Source organism: Poecilia reticulata, linkage group LG20 (genome assembly GCF_000633615.1).
Source record: "Poecilia reticulata strain Guanapo linkage group LG20, Guppy_female_1.0+MT, whole genome shotgun sequence".
Lineage (NCBI taxonomy): Eukaryota > Metazoa > Chordata > Actinopteri > Cyprinodontiformes > Poeciliidae > Poecilia > Poecilia reticulata.
The window spans coordinates 9,699,531-9,708,074 of record NC_024350.1 but is presented as its reverse complement, the minus strand read 5'-3'; positions in this window follow the sequence as shown (position 1 = coordinate 9,708,074).

Here is an 8,544-nt window from a genome sequence, read left to right as displayed (position 1 = left end):
AGGGTAAAAAAAAAAGAAAAAATATAAATAAATAAACTTGTGTTCAGAAATACAATAAACTCAATACGTTCTGATGACATCACTACGTCATGTGACTCCCTTTCCGTCGCGCCACAATCCGGAAACAGCCCTGCTTGAAAATAGAACCGGAAACATGTTAGAAACTGGAAACAGGTAAGAATGGATATGACAGCTGAAGCAGGAACGCCGCGCGTGCACCCACGATGAACCGCGTCAGTTTAAGCTGCAACAAAAATGAAGTTAGCGGTCGCGGGCGTGCTCACATGCTGACGCGGACTGCATTACTAAGTCCCAGCTCGTGACGGCTCCTTCGTCACAGATATGCTCTACAAAAAAAAAAAAAAAGTATGAATATGCATGTTTTATGTGAATAATTTGGAATTAAATTCAACAGAAAAATCTGTGAACATTGGACTGAAGATATGCGTGGCCTTCTGGATGTTTTCTTTCTTCCATTTCACAATTATGTAGATATTGTCCATAAAATAATGGTAGACATTAATGAAAATAGCACAAAGAATTTCATATGCAAATTTAGATTTTATTCCCAACTAATATTGAGCCATTTCATTGATCACGTCCTATCGCACGTTACTGGACAGGTGGCATTGCTCAGTAGAAAACCCGTTAAAGGAAAACACACACACATTTGTGTTTGTTTTTCTTCAGCAAAGAATACAGATGCAATCTCCTTGAAAGAGATGCATATCGTGTGTTGCTGAAGGATCGCATTTCAAACGAGGCAGCCGGCGGTGCGGCTAGAACAACTGAAATGGACTCTGGGCATCCAAAGAAAGAAATGCACCGCCGGCAAAAAGCAGGAGGACATTGATGAATGTTGTCCTCTGAGTGTTGGGTAATACTCTCTGATGAGATGCAGTGTGTGTCGTGGCTCCCAAGGTTGATAGTACTGCAAAAAGTGATGACGTGATGATTTGGAAGTAAGCCAACATGGAGTAGCATCATAGGATTGACTGATTGGAGCAAATGGACACAACCTGACCTTATCCAAGTGGACAAGACACAAGTTTCTCTGCATATTAATAGAGAACGTGTTTTTTTTTTAATCTTAATTTGTTAATAAGGAGAACACCTGTTTTTCTTGTCTTAAAGACCTATTGTATTATGAGATCAGGACACTGGGTATACTCTTGGTTTCCCTCCTACATTTGGACAGCAAAACGGTACAATTTTGAATTCCAGTAGAAAGAGAAATCCTATCAATTATAAAAAAAAATTTCTTTAGAATCTGAAGAAGAAATTTAGAAAATATGCTAGATATCATGATATCTTCACCTGATGATGAGTCAAGCCACAAGTCACCATTTTTCCCTCCTTGCTACTTTGTCTGATAATCATGTTCTAGTTCACTCTACGTAATTCCGGTGCAAAAAATGAAGACGTGGCTTCACCAGTGGTTTTGTGCAGTTTTGCACAGTGGTATTCAGTGTGCAAAAACACACTCACTGACTTGTGTCTGTTAAGGAAAACATATACATACAAAATGTGTCTGTTTGAATATGTTAATAAAGTTGAGTGAATTAGTTTTGATCCAAAGGTAGTGGACTGAGAGGAGCAAAAATATTAGACAATCTGTGTACCAGCACAGAACAATCAGTAGTTTTGTCTGTGAGCGACAAGTAAACGCACATGAGAAAATTCTGTGTAAAATTTTATACTTCTGACAAATATATGTTCAGCACATCTAAGAACGGTTGTCAATGGCGTCATCCAAGAAGTACTGTTGTGATGACATGCTGAAGAGGAAGAGTTGGAAAATTCTTAGAGACAGACATCAAATTCAAGGCACTACATACCACTGCGATGCAAAGTTTCTGCTAGATGTGGCATTCTCATCACAACTTAGGGTAACATAGTTACTTTATTGTGGAAAAGTCCAAGATTTTTAGCCAATTATTCTGAAACGTCATGAAATCAAGAGCCTTGTTGACATTGCTCTTCCCTGTGCCAGATGTGAAAAATCACAAGGTGTTTTAGTGCCTTCTTGTGGTCACTGTAAACTTTCTTTGGGTTACTGCAGCCTGGAAGATGACTGTGTACACACAGCAGGCAACATAGATCACAATGCATGTGACAAAAACATTTAAAACGATAAACATGCCGATCCAGTGATTTCCTTTCTGACAATTTATAATTAAATGCAAAACATCGTACTAAAATGAGAAGTTTAGAGAAATGCATGGATATTCTCACCATGTCATGTATTAAAAAACATGGAAAATAACTCTATGGCAGCATGACACTTTCCACTCGTTGACGCTTAAATGAGTGAGAAAATTCATCCTGCTAAGAAAAAAAAAAAAAAAAGTAATCATGTGAAAACAGTATGGACTTAATAGCATAAGACATAATCGTACCTGCAAATAAAGATCTCTCTTTGCAACCGCATCACCGAGGTGTTCCAGCTGATCTTCTGCAACCTGCGTCCATTAGTCATGAGAGTTGGTCATTATTTCACGAAAAACCTCTGGGATTGTTGCTCAGGGAAACAACATCCATCAGCACTGGGTAGATCGGACACATTCAATCACGGAGTGGGCGAGATAATAAAAGAAATCCATTTGATTAAGATAGCAGAGTAATGAAGTGAGGTGCAAAATACTTGACCTTTCAGAATTCATTCCAGTTTAATAGAGACTTGAATTAATCATGTTGCCACATAAGTTACTGCTGCACACCGTCGCACTGGTGCCTTCTGTGCCTCGAAAACTTTCATTACTTTTACAAAAAAGGATCGACTGCATTCACACACACACACGCACACACACACACACACGCACACACACACACACACACACACACACACACACACACAAATTTACAGAAACCAAGCTCTTGCTTTTGGTGGAAAATATTTCACTTTGGCATAAAATAGCAAGATTTTCCTAAAAGAAAACACAGTTTACATTTCTGTTCACTACTGAGCCTCATTTAATGACACCGGACGTAAAAACTGTCTCATGAAGTTCAATCATGAACATTTTCATTTGAATGTGCTTGTGTGCGACGCTAATGCTTATAGCTAGCAATATTTGTTTTGCACCTGGAAAAAAATTATGCCCTTCATTTATGCTTCTGTGAACTTTGTGCCCTCTTTTCCCTACAGCAATGAGCAAAGCCACTTTTTTTTTTTTTTTTCTATTAATCTACAGGAACACTCCAGTCTGGTGGCAACCAGTGACGGAGGACATGTAAAAAATTTCCAAGCAGGAGGCAAAAAAAGCCTGCAGGAAATCCAGGAACAGATGGATTTTCAAACGGCTTGGAAGAGCTTGTTAGGCTTTAGCTTGTCGCTGTATTGGAAAGAAATTTTGCTCTCAAAGGTTTTATTTTACCTTCATGTTTTGCTGGTGTTGCTACAGTGCTTCTGGAGCATTTCTGTTGAATTATCTTTGCAGCAGCTCTTGGAAAGTCCTCAATGTCTGGTTTACCGATTTGAATCCTGAGTTACCTTTATGCCCATCAGATTTCGGTGGCAGTGAGTGAAATTAAACACCATAAACACGTGACTTAATCTAGTTGTAGATATAAAAAAAAAATAAAATAAAAAATTCTTCAAAGCACATGCGCTAGTGTGTTTTGATCTACTAATTATTTGATGACTAATTACTTATTATTAGTATTGAAATGCTTTCTTTTCATTGTAAGAGAAGAATTTCACCCATTAAAATATAAACGGACAGTTTTCAGGTGCCTTCTCAAAATGGTACACTGCAGTAATGATCAAAGCTGAGATACACCTGTAAATAAAAGTGGTTCGAGTTAGATGCTTTTGACAAGTATTGAAGCGGACTGCCTTATGTCATATCCTTTTTGTTGCTGCAACCACTGCATGAGCATTTAAATATCGTCCTGGCCACAGTGACTGCCTTCTGCTTTAATAGGTGCCAAGCACCGGTGGCCCTGCAGCAGAGATCTGATTAAAACGTAATCATCCAGTACCACATTGGCTTGTTTTCTGCCCGTGCAAAAGATGACTCTTATTGTTCTCCAGGGGACATCCAGATAAACCCTTTTAACAAATGAGCTGCTGAAAAGAGAAAAATAAACGTGAATAAATACATATTTATTAAGTGGATCTTACTGATTTCCAACAGGACATGCAATGTCTTTAGAAAGACTTTTCTCCTCAGTTTTCTTCTGTTTTGGCTTCTTTCGCACTTACATTAAGTTTCAGATGATGAAATACAAGTTTATCTCAGACAAAGGTTACAGAGAATAAATGTTTTCGTATTTAAATTCCATCTATTAAAGGAATAAAACGATGCAAAATACCTACTTTTGACGAGTTATGTGTGTATTTCACCTTAACTGGCAATTGCTGTGGAGGAAATCTGACACATTCTTCTTTGCATAATTGTTTTAATTAGCCACTCTGGAGGATTTTCATGGATTTGTTGGGGATATTTAGAGGGGGACTTGTCCATCTACATAGCTTGACCCAGTTCTATCAATTAAAGCAAATCTACCAGGTCTTGAAAAAGCAAAGTACTGTAACCCCAAACCATCACACTATCCCCACCATCTGTGTGAGGCTCAATTTCTGAAATGCTGTTGAGGTAAAAAAAAAAAAAAAATCACCTTATATTTTCTCCTGGGAAAAACACATTTAATGTCAAAATGAATTGTAGATTTTATAAAGCATGATTCTGTGTAATCAAGTGGTACATTCTAAAATATGTTAGAGTTCTATTACAATACTAGACATACCTGTTTACCATATTTACTGAACCCACAGATAACGAATGAGGCTTTCTTTTCTTTCCGGTCTGTACCTCTTTCTCTGCCTCTCGTTCTTTCCTCTGGCTTCCTTCTTAATAGTGGTTCAGATCAATAGCATTTGCCTCAGGCACAGACCTTTGCACTGATGCCAATTGTTCCAAGAACTCGCAGAGCCCAGACCGTTTTATGTGAAGCCCACAGAAGACACCACATTTAACATTTGATTTAGGCTGGTAGAAAACATGTTTATTCTGCTCAGTGTCACGGTGTTGTCATGGATATACTATGCCTGGAATAAAAAACAAGGCAGGCATGGAAAGATTAGCAAAAAAAATAGATTTTGTGATTTATGCTAAAAATATAGTACATGAATTATGTTTACCAGAATAAGCTCTTACAAATGGTGCAAGACAGGTAAAATGTACAACATTTACAGATACATGCAGGACCATTATGATTCTTCTGGACAGTGAAGTGAAATGGTTAAAAGTACAAATTAATGCCACTAATTAGCATTTGAAGCATTGAATAATGTCTCTGTTTTACATAGCTGTCAAGACACATATTTTTCTTAAACTTGGTGTTTTTGAAGGTTTTTTGTGGTTTCAGCTTCCTGTGGTTGTTACAGTGAAGTAGTTTGTAGAAAATCACATGTTTTGATCTGCATTTTTCAAGTGACTGGTTTGCGGTTTAGCTGAATTTCTTCCTTTTTTTTGTTGTTGTCCATTTCAATAATCGCACACTTCCAGAGATGTACTGTCTACGGCTGTAACTAATCAGATTAAGCTGAACCTGCATCCTCAGCAGGTACTGTTAACCTCAAGGCTTATGGATGCCCTGAAAGGCAAGAGAAAATGAAGGGAAGATCTCTCCTGTTGAAATTTAAAGCGTCAATTGACAACCCTCCATCTCTCTATTTGTCTTATTCCACATTGAAGTTCCTCTGCTTTGACTTCAGATATAATTTTTTAAGCATTGTGAAACTTTGTGAAGATTTTTTTTTATCAAAGTACAGAGAATTTTTCTGGTTAACCTGAAAGCAGAGAAGGTATCCTACTTGAACTTTTTTTTTTTTTTTTTGTAGCATCACCTTGTTTGCGCAGCTATAAAAATGCCCTTGATTGTAACTTACAACCTAATCAACTCCTTTGAGAAAACACATTTAGTCCAGGCTGTTTCCGTTCGTTCTTTTGCATACCGACAAATATGTGACCTTTTTAACCAACGCTCGGCAGCAACTTGACAAAAGAAAATAGTTACACTTTACCTGTCCAACAAATGAATGCTCTGAGACCTGGGAGACACAGGATGTTATTGCGAGAATAAAAACCAGCCAACCATTAAATTACAGGAAGTGCTTCAACAATGTACTACATAATGTGCTGACACATGCCATCTCTTTTCCCCTTTTACAGCCCCACTGCAACGTGTGAGGCAAGAGGGGATGACACCAGTGTTGAGTTATTTGCTCTAGATACTCTGATCTCGTCTATATAGTTTTAATTTGCAGATAATATAAAGAAGAGAAACCACATTTCCGAATGACTGCCAAGCAAATCTATAGGCAAGTGGTTATACATTTAATTACTGTAATGAGAAAATGAACAAATATACCTCATATTTAAACAGTAAACCTTTGCCTTTTAATAATTACATTACTTATAAAAATTCATAGCCAGCAGTAGAATATAACTTAAACAATGTGCACTGCTGAGTAATCGTTCAGCAATATTTGAGGGCATATGTTTCTACCAGCTGTGTGCATCTAGGCCAACTCTCATCTGAAAGTTACAATTTTATTGTGTCATGGCAGATTCTGAAAACTAATTGAATAGTTTTGCTGTTTCGCTCTCTCTCTTTCTCTCCCTCAGGATGCCTTTTGCTCACCCCTCACAGCTGCCCATGTTCACTGTTCCAGCAACACCTCTCCTTCACCCCTCACAGGAGTTTTCTGCATGTACCTGGTCCCTGTTTGTTTCCTGCTAGGAACTCTTTTCTTATTCCTCTAACTCAGTCAAAGAAATGTGTACTGTGTGAGAGGAAGCTTAATTTTGTCTGTTGCTGTTTTGTGTTCATTTGCTCCTCAACTGCATAAAACCTCGTGTTAAATGGTTATGCTTCGTTGACGTGAGTTTTGGATTTGCCAAAGCTTTATCGTCTCGTTTATCTGCTGTCGGTGCTCCAGTAGCTTTTAAGCTATTCAAGATGGAAGATGTCTATACGCTCTATGCTGAGCTGTTCTTCTTCAAGCAAGAAGTTATTAATCCTGTTTACTTGCACTCCAGAAAGTTTAATTAAAATTACTGGAAATACTCAGCTATTTAGAGGGAATATAGGAGTTTTATTTGATGTATGTTTTGAATCTACCTCACTGCCTCTTGAGGTTTAAACTAATCTCAGCTCTCTTCCTGTAATTTAATGGTAGTATAGATTACGATGTAAAAAGGTGGAAATCACTCAATCAGATCAAAAATGAAAAAAGAAAAATAAATCAACCTTCAGACCTTGTGTGGTTTGGAAAGTTTTGACAATGTTGTGTTTGTGACATCTTCTGAACGTTTTTATGCGTCAGTCTCACATTTGCCTCAGGACTATATTTATTGATACTTATGTGTTCTGCACCAAGCCTTAGGTTTCACTGCTCCATTTTTAATGGATTGCTGTCTCCACAGCTGCCCTCCAGCTATACAATCAGCAGCGACCTGTAAAAACACAGAGAAGCTGCATCACCGAGCCTTTTAGGCCAATGGATAGCAATCATCCATGGGCCTGTGCGACCTTTATAGTGTATGTTTTTGCATGTATACTTTAGTCATGCATTGTTGAGTAGATTGGCTCTGTGTCACCAGTGGCGGAGCTAGACTTTTAAAGTTGGGGGGGCCAAGGGGGGGCCAGGACTACCTCTGGGGGGGCAAAATTTAAAATGTGTGTGTGTACATCTATATATATATATATAAAATAACCAAACTGAATATTTGGTTATTTTTTTAAGCCCTTCTGTCATTTGACATGTTATAATTAACACCTTTGACTGGCGCACATGGAGACATGATAGACTTTACGCAAAGAGTTCATCGCARAGGAAACTAAAATCAATCAAATAAAAGATCCTTTCTGAATATCATCTCATGGACWCTGAACTAAATGCGTCTTTCTGACCGAGAGCTGWCAGCGTGTTGAAGAGTTACGGACACCTTGGTTAGGAAGCTCTGTTTGGACAGGTAATTTGACAGGTAACAATAGTTCGGGTCGGACCAGAACTATTTGCCTGATGGTGGCTCGGGCTTCTAACGAGTTTACATTTAATGAGTTTTGAGCACACAGAGAAAAGCTAAAGAGAATGTGTGATCAAGTTGTGTTGATCTACTTATTGCAGTTTAAGTAGAGGAGTAGCAGCTGACTGTTGAGGGAGGAAAGAAATTAAAGTGCAGATCCGTTAGGCAGAAACGAGCGCAGAGCGCTGGGCAATAAATGCGCATAAATGTTCCACCGTTACGCTCCAATTAATCACACATGAGGTGACAAACGCCAAATATACAAWATATTTTTAAAAACAAAACCAGTAAAAACTTAACTGAGTTAATATGTCAGATTCCCTCCTCACCTCGTCTTGATAAGAACAGAGAGCAGTTCGCTGGTTTCTATCCAGACTGTGATCAGCTGACCACTTGGTGCGCAGACAGTTTAGGTTTTACGCACAGAGAACATCGTGGAGCTCATTATTACTCATACTAAGAACAATATCTGTCAGAGAATCATCTCTGATCTGGACGCTTTAAC